Below are 19814 nucleotides of genomic sequence, written 5' to 3'. Positions count from 1 at the left end.
TTTTACCTTTCTTTATTTTTTGAACTGCTTCTTCCACTTCCCCGTTTGTCATTTTGGTGACCATTGCTGTTACTGTCTCCGTTAACTCAAGTGATTTTCTGTCAATTCTTCATTTAATAAACTGTCAAAATGCTTTACCATCCCTTTTTGACATCTTTTTCGGGAACTAATATTTTATTATTTACATCTCGGATACATCTAATTTGATTAAAATATTTTTCTTTCTTTGCTCTATTTATATGTTTGGCTATGTTATATACCTTTGTTTCTCCTTCCCTAGCATCAACTGCTTTGGGATTTGCTACTGCTACTTTCACTTCCTTTCGTATAGTTTTGATAGATTTTTGTTATATAGACTTTGAACATGCTCTCAAAAGAGCATCTTAGCCTACGCTATCTCATTTTGGCAATAATTGGTGCCACCTCCAAACTTCCCCTAATATACTCATTCTAAATTTTATCCCCTTTTGTCACTCCACTCATCCATCTAAATCTAAGCATTAACTGTCCAACATTCCCTCCCCTACATCATAGCTAGTCTGTTGGAAATTGTATAGAATTTTTCCTTCAGCTTCATTGAAATTTTTCTGTCAAAAAACACACCACTCGCTTCTTTTCATCTCATCCATCCAACCCTGATTTTATTGCATCCATTTCCATCTATTTCTCCATTACTCTGTAATACCGATCCTATGTACTTAAAACAATTATTTTTCATAATCATTTCGCCATCCAAAGTTATTATTCTATTTGTAGTAATTCCATGTTTACATGAACATTCCAAATATTCTGTTTTTGTTCTACTAAGTTTCAAACATTTTTTCTCAAGAGCATGTCTCCACTGTTCCAGTTTTTGTTCTAAAACGCTTTTTCGGTTTCCTACTAACACTGCATCATTATCAGATATTAAGCACCAGGGAATGTTACCCTGTAGTTTCGCTATTCCATCTGATCCAAAACTAATGAGATTAAATAAGGACTAAGCACCGAACTTTGGTTCAATCTACGTTCAGATGAAATTTATCAGTCTCTCGGCGAGATAGGGACATGCGTGGACATTAGTTTACTCGTGTATATAATACGTACCATAGAATGGGGTCAATAGGATTACTTTTGAATTTTGTAACTGTGTAATTTGCTAAATGATAGGTGCAAATTTTTTTGTATATATATTAAAACATCAGTTAACATCTGGACTATTTATTTTTGATGCAAAAATATTATATTCTGTCCAGTGGCGTACTAGTAATTTTTTTTATTCACTTGATCCTATTCACCTGTCATTGACCTGAATAGGATCAGACAAGCTTTTATAATGTTTAATCGTATTCACCTTGACTTGAGGTAAATAGAATCACCAAATTGCGTTAAATATGGCTAAAAAATGCTAAAAAACTTGGATAGGTTTTAATTTCATATTATATAAAAATAAGATTAAATTCGAAAATTTAGAATCAACACTACTTGCTAATAGTCTATATTTAACAATTAAGTAAATTTGTTATGTTTATAATGTTTATGTAAATTAATCTTAAACCTAAATAGTCCCCTTCCAAGTCGTTCGGGAGATTCTAGCTTTCCTTCAATTTCCTGGAATGAAAACTCGTACTCATGTTTTACATCCGGAAATGTATAAAATAACCAGAATAATTTCTGGTAGATTTATTGCGTAAGAAATTGTTTTCGTACCGGTCTTCATTTATCTTCACAAATTGTGCCATATAAAATCTATTAAAACACCTGGATGAGCCTATTTTATTGTCATTAGTGGAAAAAGGCAAATTGATCAGTAACAAATCATCAATATTGATATCTTCTCTATTTACAGGATGCAAACCATTATAAACTGATTTTTGGTAAAATGTGTTTGAGATGACACGCCAAATTGGCGACGACCGAGAAAACTCTTCATTTTGGGTCAGATAGGGACTTTATATTTTCTTCCTCGTATTCAGACATGGGATCTGTATCTGAGTTTGATTCATGGTTGCTAGATTGTTGTCTATTGTCATCAGAAAATTCAATGCCATCAATTGCCATACTCTTGCCCGCAAAAACGTTCCTTTTTCCGCTGTTTGGGCTGATTGTCATCGTATCACATAGACTTTAAAATATGAATAAATTAATTGTTTATGTTATCTTTTTAAGTTGTATTTCCTGGATCTTGATCCGGTAGCATGAGTAATAAACGATTAATATTCAATAGCAATATGCCGCATTTATCAAACCGAGCAATTATATTGTTAGAACAGTTAGCGTCAAAGATTCAAGTAGCTTTCTCAGTCAGCTGAGAAAGACATTTTTTGGATTGCTACATTTCTTCCTTCCTGGTCCCTTTTTATACATTTCAACGATTTTTCTCCATGCAACCTTCAATGGTTTGAAGAAAGCAACATCTAATGTCAAGTGAGTGGAGTTGCTAGGTAAAAAAATAAAATTAATATTGTTTTCCGAGCATTTTATTTATCGATTCCACTGAGAGATGAAACGACAAGTTGTCACCTATTAATACCTTTTTTTCAGGTAATTTTTTCATGTATGGTATCGCAGTGAAATTTACCTAATCCTCGAAACAGTAGGTATCGAACCATCCGGATTGGCTACGATTGTACCTAGTATGACATGTCCACCAGTAGTCCAAGAATCATACATGTTTAAGGCTTTATAGACTACATAACATGGCAGTAGTTCTCAACTACTAGAAGCAGCAAACATGATCGATGTGGACGATTTGCTGTGATTTATAATACGTTTTTAATATGTACATCCTCTCTTGGCAATTATCTTTTTTTGACCTGGATCATTGGTTTTAATTATTTATTTATTATATTTATTAATTGGTTTCGTCGTAATTTACGATATTGGTAGCGGGAATGCCTTTTAATTCTGAAGACACACGTTCAAAATATTCTGCAATGGTTACCGTCGTAGCACCTGCAGGTGCTCCTTTTCTATTCTGACACATTCTTTCAGATATATTAAAATGTCGTTTTAAGAAGGCTATATGTAAATTCCTTGGACTTTACATATAGACAACCTGGAAGGTTGTCTTTAAAACGGAGAACAACTCTACCAGCTCCGTTTAAATATTGTTGAACAATTGAACAAGCAATATTTAATAATAATAATAATAATATATAATAATAATAATAAAAACTAAAGAGACAAACAACACTAATTGATGTGGCGATACCCAACAACAATAATCTTAGTATCTATATCACAATACTCGTATCTATATAACAATAATCTTCGTATCTTCATATATACAAAACGAAAAGATCGCCATACCGCCAATACAGGGATCTGGAAATTCAAATACGAAGACAGTGGAGAATGGAAAGTACCCAGACAATACCTATTATTCTCTCTACTACTGGAGTTATTCCGAAGAACCTCCTAGAAAACATAAGAAAGCTAGGTCTGAATGAACATCTCTACAAGACCATGCAGAAAGCTGTACTTCTCTCAACATCCAGATGTGTACGAAAATTTTTGGGAGATACTCCAGCATACCAAGTCACCTAGGGCTCGATAACACGGAAAGAGTCCCACCAGAGCTCAATCCTTTTGATACCGTAGGTATCTGGGATGAGTGAATTTTCCCCTTAGGGAGGGAGTGAGAGCCGTATGGCTAAATCTGGGATAATAATAATAATATCAAAAGGGTAACCCTATTCGCTGCACTTGAGCAACTTTTCAGCAATATATCTTTCTTCGGCTACAGTCAATACTGTTTGACCTCCATGTTTCTTAGTATTTTTATTTTTAACGTGCTTTTGAAGCACCGTGTAAGCAAGATTATTCCTTTTAGCGGCTTGTCTTATACTGTAACCATTATTTATAACGTTATTTTTTGCCTTATCTATTATATCTTGGCATTGTTTCTGGTTATGGTTTCCCTCCACTTTAGGTTTATAATTTCTAATCACGCATTTTTACGTAGATTTTAATCTTACCTACCTCAGCTACTGACTCTATTCACCCCAACTATTGATCCTATTCACCCCAAAACCCTAAAAAAATACAGCGAATTAAAATGATGTTACAGACGGGTAAAGGATAAAAATAATTAAAAACAATTTTAATTTTACACATTTAATTACCTTGGTATGTGTTGGTTTTTGGTACTGCCAACCATGAGTAACGAAATATTACTAACCTGTATATGACTATGCTATTATACAGAACCCATCAACGTCAAATATGACACTTTTGGTCAGATGTTCTGGTTTTGTGATTTTTACAAACAAATTCCCTACTTTTGATCTTATTCACCCCAGTGATCCTGTTCACCCCATTTTACGATATAATGGGAAGGTGATAACATTGTGATAGATAATAGATAGTTTGTATTGAATATTGTATTTAAACCTTACAATACACAATAAACTGACTGTATGGTCCTTTAAAACAGAACAAATTACAAAAAAAACTAACCGTTCGGAATGGAAAATTTGTTTGTAAAATTGATGGTAAACATATAAAAACTCTTATCAATTACATGGAAATATTTGGAAAACCACGAAATCCATTTGCTATCATAAACATTTGTTTTTATTTGTTTTTCTTTAGATAAACAGATACCTCTCGTAAAAGATTCTGTACCTGAAAAACCTTATTGATATTTCATCCCTATTTACCTCTGCATTCGCTTACATAAATAAATAAAATAGAAAATCACGGTTGGATCGAGGAGTTCAAAAACATATTTTGCGAAGGTTCAAATCGGAAATTTATTTTGAAAAAACATCAGTAGATCCTCTCAAAGCTTCCACGTGTTTACTTTTTTTTAGTTATTGATAGAAACTACACAAAAATTTGTGGAGGTGTGTAGTAGGTTTTTATAAACATAATAAATCGGTTGCTTGAATGGAATGCCAAGAACTAAATGTTATAATTCATTTAAGAAATTTATAACGAGGTCGTCGAACCAATAACTTTATGAAGATGATATTCACGTGCTAATTTTTTAAATATATATTTGTATTATACAGTGGAAAAATTACAAGTAGTCAGAACTTGTGTCACGAATGAATGAAAAATTACATGTTACAACAAATAAGAGCTTTTTCTACTATAAGGAAAGTTTTTACTATTTATTTATTTTATGGCTTTTTGTGGTGTTTTTATTGACAGCTCTTTTCACGTGTCTTTGTCAAATTAAACGTTTTTCTTCAATATAGCTTAGGATGTCTTGTTCTACTGTTCTTATTCTTATTTTTATCTCCTCATTTCTAATACAATCCAGTCTTGTTATTCTACAGCTTCTTCTCCTGAACTCCATTTCGGTAGCTGTAATTTCGGACTTGTTTTGTTTGCTTATTACCCAATTCTCTGTCCCGTAAATCATTACACTACGTACCAAAATATTATATATTATCTTCTTTATATTTCTGGCAATCTGTCTATATAGTATTATAGTGTCTATTTGTTTTGTTTTATTACGCACGCGGAGTTTTTTGCTATTAACAATGGATACTTATATTTAAAAGAATAAAAAACGAGGTGAAGAATCATTTATCTCCAATTTTGTATAACATTTTTGTTTCAGACCTACCTACAGATCCAAGAACTTCATCAGCTCTTTATGCAGACGACACAGCAGTGTATGCATCCGGAAAAGACGAAGGAAGAATCATCAGGAACGTGGAAAATCACTTGGACAAAATCACGAGATACACCGAAAAATGGAAGATAAAAATCAACGCCCAAAAGACGCAGTCTTCATAGTCTTCAGCCAGAGTTCGAGACCACCACGAAACCAAATCAGAGTAGGAGGCAACAGGATCCAGGAAGAAGATACAGTCAAGTACCTAGGAGTCCACCTCGACAGAAAACTCAACTTCCGAGTGCATACACAAAAAACTAAGGTAAAAGCTAATGCAGCTAAAAGACTAATTCTCCCTTTCATTTTTAGGACCAGTCCGCTGTCCAAGGCCAAGAAGATTCAGTTGTACCAGGCCTATGTTAGGTCGGTGATGCTATATGCTGTACCAGTGTGGAGTTCCATATCAGAGACACACTGGAGAAGATTAGAAGCCACGGAAACATCATGCTACCGGATCATCGACGGAACATCATGAGAGAACAGAATCACGAATGCAACCATCAGAGAAAGGCTCCAGTATACACCACTGAGGGAGGTGGCCGAGAAAAGGACCAGGTATTTCTTCCACCAGGCCACAAGAAGACTCCATAAGACCAGGGGCATCCTCGAGAATAACAGGATCCAGAGGATGCATAGATCTACCCATAGACTGATCGACCATCTGATCAGGGTCTAGCCGGATAGTTGCCGGAAAACAGCCAAGCAAGGAAGTAGGTACGGTGCCTTAAATTAGTACCTACAGAAGAAGACGAGGATAAATCCACACAAAGAAGTCCAGGATGCCGAGAGGTCAAATAATCAAGAAGCTGGCGGTGCAAGAGCGGGACGCCGAAGAAAGAAGGCAATAATGAATGAGATACTTAATGACATGTCAAATTTTTATTAGGCAATAAACGTTTTTATTTATTTTTATTTTTATTTTTATTTATATGAAGAATCAGGCGAGAGCAGTAATGTTAATCTAAGTTAAAAGAAGAAATATGACGACCAATATTTGGATTTTCGATTTATCTGCGTTACTAAAGGGAATGCGGAACTTCCACAGTGTATTGTTTGTCACAAAGTTTTGGCGGCTGAAAGTATGCTTCCTAATAAGCTAAAACGGCATTTGGAATCAACTCACAGTCATTTACAAGGTAAGCCAAGAGACTTTTTTGTAAGAAAATTGCGAGAGCTAAAATATCAGACCACGGCTTTGGTTTCAACAGCATTAATTCCTACCACAGCATTGCTCGCCTTTTATATGCTAGATTGCCTTGTTGCCAAATGTAAAAACCGCATACGATCGCTGTGGAACTGGTCTTACCTGCAGCGGTTGATATGGTAACAGTGATGATTGGAGAATCGGCAGCTAAAGAAATAAAAAATGTACCTTTTTCAAACAATACGGTTAGTCGTCGTATTCACGACATGGCAGAAGATATTAATGAGTAAATTGTGAGGAAACTTTCAGGTTTATTTGCCATTCAACTGGACGAGCCGACTGTTAATAGTGATAATGCTCAACTAATATGTTATGTACGGTACATACAAGAAACAAATATATGTGAGGATTTGTTATTTTGCAGAAAAATATGTGAAAGTTGTAAAGCTACTGATTTATTCGAGATTTTAAACTCATATATGACTGAAAATAATATTAACTGGAATAACTGTGTAGGCGTGTGTACTGATGATGCCCGAGCGATGTCTGGACAGTATGGAGGACTACAAGCTCTCATCAAAACCAAGGCTCCAAGTGTAAAATGGACACATTGTGTCATACACAGAGAGGCCTTAGCAGCAAAGAACGTTACATCTGAATTAAGTGTTGTGATGGATAGCATTATTAAAGTGGTGAACTACATTAAAACTTTGTGAAGAAATGGGGGCCGAACACACCTCTTTAATTTATTATTGCAACTTGGCTGTCCAAAGGCAACGTACTCGCACGTGTATACAAATTAAGAAATGAATTTTACACGTATCTACATACAGAATCACATGATGCTGCGGAAAACTTTATTAATTAAGAGTTTATAATAAAAGTAACATACCTCTGTGACATATTTAACAAATTAAATGATCTTAATAAGTCTTTGCAGGGAAACAATACTCATATCCTGCAATTGTCAAATAAAATTACTAGGTTTCAGAAGAAGTTGCTCTTATGGAAGAGAAAATTAGAAGATCAAGAAACTGACTGTTTCCTGCTTTACAAGGTATTCTGCAACAAAAATCGATAGAAATCCTTGATCCCTTTTTAAAAAATATGTTTACACAACACATGTTATCATTGAGCGAACACTTTGAGAAATATTTTCCCGAAGATATGGAGCAATATGACTGGGTCAGAAACCCTTTCCTGTCATCTACGCCATCGACACTTTCAACAGAGGAAGAAAAACAACTGACAGAATTGTCCTGTGATTCCATCCTAAAGCTTCAATACGACAAGGACAAACTGTTTGTGACAAACATAGAAAAATAAATGAGAGTGGCAATTTCCAAACTGGAGCCCCGGTTTCATAAGCTGTGCTCAAAAAAGCAACACATTAGCCAGCCAGTTACATAAATAAATATCCCTTTTCATTTTTGTGACTATATTTTGATTTCGTTCTTAATTTATAATAAAAAATATAAATGTTCAAATAGTGTTTTTGTTATAACTATAACCTGTTACTAGGTTAGTACTAAAATTGGTAAGTATTATTGGGGTTGGGTTGAGGGGGCGTCGTAAAAAAATAGCAAAGTCCCAAGGGCGCCACAGTACGAATAAGTTTGGAAAGCCCTGAGATAGATGTTGATAGGATAGAGATTGATATTCCCATTCCTTCCCATTTCCTTTTCCATGGTTTTGATATTTGTTCTAGGAATATCTTGAACAGCGTCGGATATGTAGAGCATCCTTTCAGTAAGTCTTTTGTGGTATAAATTCGTTCGAGTATTTATATCTAGTTTTAACTCTTACTAACAGTAAACAAAATTTATAGCGACGCATTAAATTCTAGATTATTTATGCAGTTGTGTCAACAAAATGACAAAAAATTTACTAAATTACTACTTAACATTTATAGGCACTGACTCTTGAAAAGATTACGTTTGGCAAGATTTTATTAACATTTTGGAACGGTGTTACAGTTTTTGGATAGTACAGATCCCTACTTGAAAGAAAATAAAAGCATTGCAAGTCCGTCATTGCAGATTTTCTTGGTAGAATTAATCTAATGAAGCAAAACATTGAACGACGCGAATTTCCACTATGGAAATACCATAGTGGATTATTAACTCATGTTGTCACATTGCAGAAATATATGTCATAATACAAGAAGAACATCAACAGTTCTGGCTTCGGAAAGTTATAACTTTTTTCTTATCCTGCATTATACTCTGTTAAATTCCATATTGTTAGTTATGTCAGCGGTTTATATTTGTACTCATTAAAAGTCATATTTTTTTACGATTATGCTCGCTCAAGGAAGTATTCAACGATATTCACGTATTTAAGATAAAGATAAACGCTTTGTACATGTAGTTTTAACATCGCCAGTTAATCGCTACCTATAGTCATTCTTATGATATTTAAGCCAACATTGTACCAGGCTCGTTCATAAAAGAACAACATACTTCATGCACGGCATACTTCCTGTATGCTGACAGCTGATACCTTGCTTTGGCCGTACAGGACAGAACCTTTGAAGGAGTCGAAACCAGACTTCAAGATCATACAATTTACTATGACAGGAACTCACTAAAGCCTAACCTCACCAAAACCCAAGTCTGCTCTTTCCACCTAAGATATAGAGAGGCAAAAAAAGCTGAAGATCATAAGGAACGGACACCAACTAGAACAAGCGGAGCATACAATATATTTCGGAGTAAAGTTGGACAGGGCACTCGCTTATAAAGGACACTGCGAAAAGATCGCTCTGAAGGTAGCATCCCGTAACAGCCTACTTCGGAAACTCCGCTATTCTAAATGGGACGCCCAGCCAAACGACCTCATAACTACAGCTAATGTACTTAACTTCTCTACGGGTGAGAAAGATTATATCAGTATGCGGGAATCGACCGACCGGACCTGCGAAGACGAACCACGGAGTACACCGAGAGCTTCAGACAGTCATTTAACGACATACATGTAATGTTTGGTGCGGAAGAGCACTCACACAAAGACTTGCGACTGAAATCCAGGAAAGGTTTTCTCAGTGGCGTTCCCGTGGAACCTCCAGCCGCGTATCCTCCAAAACAAATACACTGAATGGATTGAATTGTGACTGCAGGACATGTGCTTCTTATGTGGTTGACCAAGGTGACGAAGGGGCTGTAGCTATGAGTCGCTATTTGCACAGTGCCCAAGTGTATATTCCTCAAAAATGTGCTCTTTCTCTTTATGTACATTGTAGTGCACACTATCTTTACCTTGCTATTGCTGACTACTGTTGCAGATGTGCGAAACTGCATTGGGATCGTACACTCTGTTACCGACTGATTGTCAAAAAGCCTACTTGCGATGTACGAAATACGGTGGGTTCAAGCATGGAGCCGTTATAAGATTCAAGGAAATTTATTCAACGATTGTACATGCTGTCGAAGAATCTAGTCACAATACAGATACAATAAAGCAAGCGGTCCAAATGCTTAATACACTTCGATCTTCGAATTTTGTTATGTGCCTAGTGATTCTTTATAAAGTTATGAGGTATGCATTGTCGCTATCAAAGCAACTGCAGGCAATTAACACAGACCTCATAACAGCATTCAACCACGTGAATGATGATATTAATGCTTTACAACCTTAGAGACATAAAGTTTACTAAGAGTATCTCCATCTCTATGAAGATTCACTGGTGGCAGATGGTTCATCAGCCAGATCCTGTATAAACAGTATATTTTCTCTAAAGCAGGTTATTGAGACAAGATTAGCCCACAACCTTTCAACCTATATAGTCTTTATGGATTTGACAAAGGCGTGGTGGTGTACCACTTTCAATACAAAACCAAATGCAACCAAAAATATCAAAACAGTTCTACAGCTTTACAAAAATATGATGGTTAACATTAAAACCGGTAACAAATTAATTAGGGAAATTCCTATTAATAAGGATCTAAAGGAAGGCTTTAAAAACTCTTCAGAATATATCTGAATGAGGCTCTCTCAGTGTGGAGAAGAAAATGTTGCAGTATAGGTATCCCAATCGAAGACGGGAGATTGTACATGATACATTTCCCTGACGACCAAGCCAATCTAGCTGAAAACGAGAGTGATATAGACTATATGCTTAGAAAACTGGAAGAGGATTACAGCAGGAGTACAAGTGGGGCCTCACAATTAACATACAAAAACTCGAGTACTAAGTTGTAGTTGTAGTTAAAAAACTAGAAATCCTACAAATTTCAATGATAACTAAAAAATCAAAAATCCACTTGAAACTTGTGAGTCCAAATAACATCAAAAGCAGGGAGTAACGAATAAGTGAATACATTCCAGGATTGGCCAAGAAAGATTCTTTTTATGTAGACATGTGCCTCCCTTCTTCAATGTGCCTCCAGTAAGTTGTTGTTCCATCGTTTTCGTGGTCTTCCTACTGATCGTCTTCCTATTGGGGAACCGTCTCTTGCCGTCTTTACTACTCTATTTGTTCGGCTTTTATGATCGTTCCATTCTACTCTTCTATTTCTTACCCAGTTCTTGATGTTCTCTACCTTGCATCTACGTTCCTATTGGGGAACAGTCTGGACTATTATGGAATAATAAAATAAGAAAATAAAGAATTTTTAAAACAATAATAGGAAGTATTGCGTTGTACGACGATGAGGAAATAAATAAAAGAATCAAATCAAAAATGAAGGCCATGGAAATGAACTATTGGAGACGATGCTGCCGGCTCATTATACTTGATCCGGAGAGAAATTGACATTGATCTAGACATATCTATGGATATCTGCAGATAATGCCTAAAAATGGACTCCGACCACTAAAGGAAAACGTGGTAGACGTAGACCAGTGATTCAGAACCTGGGGGCGATTTGAGATATTCAGGGGGGCGATAGAGCGAAGGGGGCGATATGGGGGGCGACAGAGAAAAGGGGGCGATAAGGGGGGCGTTTAGCATCCGGAAAACGAGAAATAGAGATATCTGTAGGATAATAAAAAGTAAATATATGTATACCAATGCAGGTAATAATAACACAAACATCTCGTCTAGTCACAGATCTTATCGAACACGAGGCGTCACAATATTAGAATCATTATTAGTCACAATGTTAGAATTCGGACAGAGACGTCGACGCGTGGCAATATAATTATTTATTGAGAATTGTGAGACAGTCTTTTTATTTTTTGCCTTGTCAATAAGTTGTAATTAATTACTCTTTTGTTTTGCTCCCAAAATGTCAGCACCTAAAAAAAGTGCCGGCAGTACTCAACGGAGTATTTGAAATATGGATTCATTGAATTGCCAGGAAATAAGAATCTACCATTGTGCCTCATTTGTGCAAAATCTTTGTCAAACGAATCCATGAAGCCGCCTCGTCTTATGGATCACTTGAAGAGGATTCATCCAGAGAAGTCAGACAGACCCGTCCAATATTTTGCGGTGAGTAAAAGTCTCTTGTTTGTAGGATGTAATTTTTCCATGTACAGTTACAATCATTGAATAGTTTACAGACTTACGTATCTAAAAGGGAGATTTTTTTATTAGGAGCCTATTTTTTAAATTTTTACCCCGTTTAAACGCACCTTTTACGTCAAAAGTATTACAATGTAAAAATTAAAGTGTAAACTATTAAGTGATCGTAACTGTACCTAGGTATCAACATATTATAATTATTTTTACTTTCTATTACCAAAAGTCAGACTGAAAGAAAACCTTTTTTAAACTTTATTACTATTACTTATAATAATTAAAGTGAATGTGTATTTCTTTCGTTTACAGGAGCTCAAGGCAAAGTATGAAAGGCGAGTTACTGTTGGGCCATTGATTGCAAAAGCTACCAAGAAAAACTACAAGGGTTTACTTGCTTCCTACAAGGTATCATTCTTAATAGCAAAAAGTGGCAAGCCGCACACAATTGGAGAAGAACTCATCCTCCCAGCTGTCAAAGAGATACTTGATACTATGTTGGGACCCAGTCAGGCCAGCCAAGTAACAGATGCAGTTCCTCTCAGCAATAATACTGTCTCCAAAAGGATTGATGAAATGGAAGCGAATGTCGAAGATGTTCTCTGCAACAAATTGAAAAGCAGAGAATTTACTGTGCAACTTGACGAGAGTACCCTGAGTGACAGTACAGCTTTGCTGCTGTTATATGTCCGATTCATTGACGACAATGGAGAAATGGCCGAGGAAATGCTATTTGTTAGAAGTCTGATTACTGATACAAAAGGATCTTCCATATTTGAGGTCATTAAGAGATTTTTTGAGGAAAAAGAGATTCCCTTATTAAATATGATCGCCTGTGCAGCAATGACAGGACGCCATATGGGATTTATTGCACATCTGAAACAAGCAGTACCTGGAATTTTGTGTGTTCACTGCGTCATTCACAGAGAGCATTTGGCTGCCAAGAATTTGAGTGGGAGGTTGCACGATTTTCTTCGACTTGTCATAGATGCGGTAAATAAAATTAAAGCAAAACCAAAGAATGATCGAATATTTCGTACACTTTTTGAAGAAAATGATGAGATATTTAATACATTGCTACTACATACGGAAGTCCGCTGGCTTTCTAAAGGCAATTGCTTAAGGCGGTTCTTCAGTCTCATGGATACTGTTATTGAATTTCTTAATACTACTGACCCCACACTGAGTACAGAACTACAAGAGAAGCAAAATGACATCGCTTACTTATCAGATATTTTTCAAAAATTAAATGAAATGAACCTGCAACTACAGGGGAAGAACATAAATATGGCCAAAGCGAAGGGAGTAGTCGGAGCATTCATTGACAAACTATCTATTTTTGAAGAAATATGCAGAGAAGAGAGAGAAGAAAATATGCACCAAATTCCCCAACTTGAAATCTTCTTGTGGTGATTCTGAGGATCTTCAAACATACTGCCTCCACCTTCAAACACTGAAAGAAGATCTGCAGTCCCGATTCCAAGATTTGACTAGTCTGAAAGTGCCAACTTGGTTTATCAATCCTTTCAGCGTGGAAGTTTCAACGGTATGTTCTTCTCTTCAAGAAAACTTGATTGATTTGAGACATGATGTTGAAATTGAAAGTTTTTTTCGAGAGTGTGGGTACGAAAGATTTTGGCCGCGGATAAAAGAAGTGTATCCAATCTTGTGGAATGCAATAAAATTATTATTATTGGCATTCCCCACAACATATCTATTGGAGAAAGGTTTTAGTTCTGTGTGTATATTGAACAACAGACAAAGAAATAGGCTCGACATAATAGAAAGAGGGGATTTGAGGTTGTTATTAACCAACATTGAGCCAGACATAAAGAAATTATGTGAGAGACACCAGGCCCAAGGAAGCCATTAACAATTCTTTTACACACATATAACCATTTATCATTTTACGAAATGTAAAAATAAATAAATATGGATACTTACCTTTTGTATAGATTCATTATTTGATTCAATTTAATTGAGGGGGGGGGGCGATTGTAGTATTCATAACTGGTGAAACCTGTCTAAGGGGGCGATCATGGGAAAAAGGTTGGGAACCACTGACGTAGACGGTCCTGGAGAGAAGATCTCGAAGATGCAATGACTGTAAGAAATTCAAATTAGGATTTACTATATGAAGGCTTATGCACTTTTAGTTATTTTATTTTCTTGAACCTCCCCAATAAAACCTGGCTACGTCCGTGGTAACCAGACATTATTTGTTACAATAAAAACATGTATTTTTGTCAAAGTATCTTTTGTAATACACGTGGATTCTTTCCCACCATGCGTCCCTAGAAATAATACGCTATAGTGGATCACCTGTGTTATAATAATATTATCATTGAATGACGTTATGTTTCCTCAACTATTGTAAGAATTTTTTCTCCTTTAGACAAGACAACGATATGATCTTTGCGTCGGATAGTTCTTACAGTTTTAAACGAGTTGTTAAGTCTCTGATTACGACTTACATAATAATCGTAATATAATACCAGGTCTATTATTATCTTATTTATTGTTTCAAGTTGGTGAAAACGTACGCAAAATAAATGATAATTGGCGCCAATTGTCTTGTTAAAATTAGTTTGATATGAATTTGCGAAGTAGCAGCTGCCAAGTTTGGATTAAACTACACAAAAACTAGTTTTATTTGGCACACACCCAGCCACTGTCCAGTCGGGAAGACATAATTTTTTGTAAAATATATTAACATTTAGTTTCTAGATAATAAGATAAGGATAACTACTTTATTTGGCCCTACGTTATTTACAAAGATAAAAGGTTGGAGTGATTAATATCTATTTATTTATTTTTTTCCTGGATGATTAAATTAAAATCGATTAAATTAGAATAAATTAAATTTGCTTGAACATACATACATAATCGTTCCTCTTCCACCAATAGGTGTCGAGAGGGATCAGATTTTCCTGAAAATCTTATTAAAATGAAATGAATACTCCAAGTTAAAGGTCACTCATCTTCGTTACCAAACATACTCAGTCAAAGAGTACTTAAATCAATAAGACAGATTCTCGAGAAAACATTAGAATTCAATATTGAAACCCATCACCTATTCGTCGACTTCAAGGCCGCATACGACAGTGTCAAGAGAACAGTGCTATACCAATCAATGCATGAGTTTGGTATACCAGAGAAACAGGGAGAGAATTCTAGATCCTTTGAGATAAAGGATGGACTCAGACAAGGGGATGCTCTGGCTTGCCTCCTATTTAATATTGCCTTAGAAAAGGCAGTCCGAGATACACGAATTAGGGATGGCGGTACTATTTACAATAGATCGATACAAGTCTTAGCATATGCTGATGACATTGATATAATAGGGCGTAGCAAGCGAGATGTTGAGCAATATCTCCTAGAATTGGAAGCAGCGGCGAAACAGGTCGGTCTAGTCATCAACGAAGACAAAACCAAGTACATGTTGGTTACAAAGGATTCGATAGCAAATGAGGAACGAGAAACAGTCTTTGGAAGTCATACCTTTGGACGTGTTGACAACTTCACATACCTTGGGTCGCTATTGACTGCTACCAATAAAACAAGCCAAGAAATCAAAAGACGAATAAATCTTACAAATAGGGCATACTATGGACTCCAAAAGCATTTCCACTCAAGAAACATTCAAAGAAGAACTAAAATTATTATATACAAAACATTGCTGAGGCCGGTCCTCACATATGGAGCAGAAACATGGACTCTAACGCAGAAAGATGAAAGACTTTTGGGAATATTTGAGCGTAAAATACTCCGCAAAATATTTGGAGCTATAAACGACCAAGGGCAGTGGCGCAGAAGATATAATTTTGAATTGTATCAGCTCTTTGATGAGCCAGATGTCATAACGTTCATTAAAACACAGCGACTTAGATGGGCTGGACACATAATACGAATGCCAGAAAATACGATTGCTAAAAAGCTAACCACAGGAACACCTGTAGGAAGAAGAAGCAAAGGCCGACCGCGAATTAGGTGGTTAGATGGAGTTGAAACCGACTTACGGATATTAAAAATCAGAAGATGGCAACATGTTGCCAGAAACCGAACAGAATGGCGACGAATCTTAGAGCAGGCCAAGATCCACAGAGGATTGTCGAGCCAAAGATGATGATGATGAAGTTAAAGGTCACTCATCTTCGTTACCAAACATACTCAGTCAAAGAGTACTTAAATCTAACTGATTTTATTTCCACCAGATCATAAGATTGATTAAAGTCATTTCCCAGTATCTGAATTCTTTTAATAGGAGAGAATTCGCCATATTTTGTGCGCTAGTATTTTATAGAAAACAAAGGCATGTCTCGATCAAATCAAAAGATTTCTAATACTATATTTAAAGTTGATCAGACCTAATAAATCAGAAAAGTCAGTGGTATGGTCAAGTAGTTTACAGAGAAAAACTAAATGGCATTTAGTTCTGTAGACTTCTAGGGAACTGATTTTAGCCTTGACTTTAGTTCCACAAAAGACATAATCTATAAGCACAAATCCGGAGAAACTTATTTTGAATATTTTTTAAGGGTGTAAATATGGTTAAAATAGTATGGTTACCAAAATATGGAAGCATAAGTCAGGATATTACGGACTAAAGTAAGATATAAAATTCTATACGTGTGTACGGAAAGATCTCGAGAATTTCTTGTGATAAAAGCTAAATTGCAGTATGGTTTCTTTGACAGATTGTCGATGTAAGGAAATGACAAGGAACTATCAAATAACACCCCCAAATCTCATATTTCAGTTACTTTTGAGAGAAGGTTTGTATTAATGTGATAGTCAAACACAACATTATTTTTAGATTTGCTAAAGGATATAACAAAATACTTATCTTTATTCAACTGGAAACCATTGAACAGAGACCAATTATATAGGGAAGTCAGGTGTTCTTGGATCCTTAGAGAGTCAGAAAGGAAACTTTGAAGTATAGCTTAAGGTCATTTGCAAATAGAAAAAATTGACAAAACTTTATTACCTCAGAAATATCATTAATAAACAATTTAAAGAGAAGAAGACCCACGTGTGAACCTTGTGGGATCCTCGAACTGACCAAGATAGGAATCGAAAGTGAACCCTTTATAAAAAACAAACTGAACTTGCATCAACTAATTAACAATGAAAGAAACCACTAAGGAAAGTCAATACATCTTAATTTAAAGATGAACAAAGAATAGATTACTGTGTCAAAGGACTTCAAGAAATTAGTGTAAATTGAGTCCACTTGGTACCCACCCTCTAAAGCCCTAACAATATAGTCATGATACAAAACAAGATTTGTAACGCATTAATCAAGAGATTTTTACAATGCCAAGTGCGATATTAGTTTAGAATCAGTTTAAAAAGTTTAGGGATGGCAGATAACATAACAACAGGCCATAATTTTTTATATTGTCTCTCTCCTTTTTAAATACCGGAATTATATATCTATCATGCCATTTACTAGTGAAGGTGTGCAGTTTTAAAGATAAATTAAATAGTGCATGTAAAGATTTAGATAAACTGTAGATACATCTTGTTAAGAAATATGTAGGACTATTATCAGGACCATAACTCAGTTTATTCTTGAGACCATTTATAGACTCAAATACAGTTCTTTTATGTTTCTGCACTCTTCCCACTTCTCATTTGTGTTTTCATATTTTAGTCTGTTTTCTAGTTCGATGTTTATATTTTGTTTATATTCTCAAATTTTGTTCGTATGCTTGTGCCCTTCGACATTGTATCGTTCATGTTTAGAACCTCTTTGCTTTTTTATACTTGAAATTCTGGCCCTTACCCTACTTTAGACCAAATAGTGATCAGAATTTGCATTTGCTCCTCTCCTGATGCAGACGTTTATTATATTCGATTGGTGTCTTAAGTCTGCAATGACATGATCTATCATATTTACTCTAAGTTATTTCCAGGACAATTTGTGTATATCTTTTCGAGCAAAGTATGTGCTCACCATGTTAAGTGATCTTACTAGAGATAAAGAAAGACAGTTAAGATTTGATGATTAGAAAAGATTTGTTTTCAGGTTCAAGGCTTCTGCAGAGTTGCTCTGATGAGTCTTGCTAGGACAAAATACGTATAAGCGAATAAGCAGGGGCACTATACCTAAAATCAAATCTTACAGTCTTTCTTTATCTTTATTTACTCTTCATGAGTATAAGAAACCAGTTCACGAAAGGTTCTTGCTTACATGAATCGATATGTCGTGGAATGCAAATTTAGATCCCCCTTGTCGGTCCATTCATCGTCTTTTTCGCCTTGTAAATTGTAGAAGGTGTACAGATTGAAGGAAGAATCTGAATTTTCGGCAACCAAGAAATCTTTGGATTTCTACTTTTTGATCTTACTAGGTTTAACAATGGCAATAGGAACCTATTGCCATTGTTATTGGATTTGCTCATGGAGACTGTGCTAACCTAATGTGGGTTGGAATTGCTGTTTTCTTTCGACCTTTGCGTTTAGGTCTCCATAGATTATTTTTATATCATTTACTAATATGGTGTTTTAATATTAGTTAATTGTCGTTGAAGATCTAACTCAACGGTAGAAAGTAAGAGTAACAGTAGAGAAAATTGTAGCAGTAGCAACACACAATATTACCAGCAGATAGAGAAAACACTTAATCTTGAATATGCACATCAATTTCAATACTTTAATCTAACGGTTCAAGATATATTTATTTCCTAATTATCTACCTTGTTCCAATTAATCCGACTATGAAATCTATTATTGACATCTTCGCCTGAGTCGTTGCGCTTTTCGGATATTTCTCCTTGTATCTGTGTACCGTATTCTCTATTATAGTTACAGTAACATCGGATGTCTTTAATGATAATGTCACCCTACCTCATTTCTTCTTAGGTTAAATGGTAATCAAGTGGGATAAATAACCACATCTGAAATTTTTGTAGCATTGGGGTCAAAACATTTCAAAATAATTCTGTAATGATGATTTAAAGAGCTATACTTGACAACTTGACATTAGTCTGTCACAACACATTATATTACCTTTTTTTCGTTGATTTATAACCTTCACGTAATGTATAGAATCTAACTGCTTCTCGTAAAGTTTGACAAGAAATACATGTATTGTAGCTATTATAGAAATGATCGATAGCAATAAATTCTCGTTAACGGCGCAGTAAATTATTGGATTTCCACACAACTGTTCAATAAATCATGTATTTATATCATAAACCGAATTGCACGACAACTTTATAATTGATAATATTCATCGTGGTACCAGTTTACTTTATTTTCATTTAATAATACTTTATAGAAATGTTTATCGGAATAGTTCAACCTTATTTCTGGTAATTAGTTATTGCACTGTCATATAGCTTGAAAGTTCCCAAACTTTGACTCCTTTTTGTTTCCTTAAAGCATGAATTATGCGGTGAGCTTCTGAAATCAAAAAACTTGAGTGTTAACTGCGATGCTGGTGCCTGATTTAGACTTCGGCAAATATGCAAATAAAAATGTAGAAAATATGCGCATAAATATGCACGTGTTTACCCGAAAATATGCAAATATTTTACAAAATATGCATACAAATAAATAAAAAAATCGTAAAATAGTAACAAATTTAT

At 35.3% G+C, this 19814-nt stretch overlaps 1 long non-coding RNA gene across 2 annotated transcripts in view; it reads right to left on the bottom strand.

Annotated features, from left to right (window-relative positions):
- Window positions 1-19183, bottom strand: part of LOC140447001 (uncharacterized) — a 76850-nt gene extending 57667 nt beyond the window's left edge. The window contains exons 1-3 of one of the 2 annotated variants that reach the window (XR_011951554.1): window positions 18921-19183; window positions 14161-14320; window positions 3964-4016 (exon numbers count right to left, since the gene is read on the bottom strand). This is a non-coding gene — a long non-coding RNA (uncharacterized lncRNA). The remainder of the gene's footprint in view (window positions 1-3963; window positions 4017-14160; window positions 14321-18920) is intronic. The other variant, XR_011951555.1, reaches the window with a different exon arrangement.
- Between the last annotated feature and the right edge of the window lie 631 nt (window positions 19184-19814).

This window comes from Diabrotica undecimpunctata, chromosome 7, assembly GCF_040954645.1.
Source record: "Diabrotica undecimpunctata isolate CICGRU chromosome 7, icDiaUnde3, whole genome shotgun sequence".
NCBI classification, from domain to species: domain Eukaryota; kingdom Metazoa; phylum Arthropoda; class Insecta; order Coleoptera; family Chrysomelidae; genus Diabrotica; species Diabrotica undecimpunctata.
Note: the sequence above shows the minus strand (reverse complement) of the source record. Positions and strands in the feature narration are given on the sequence as shown.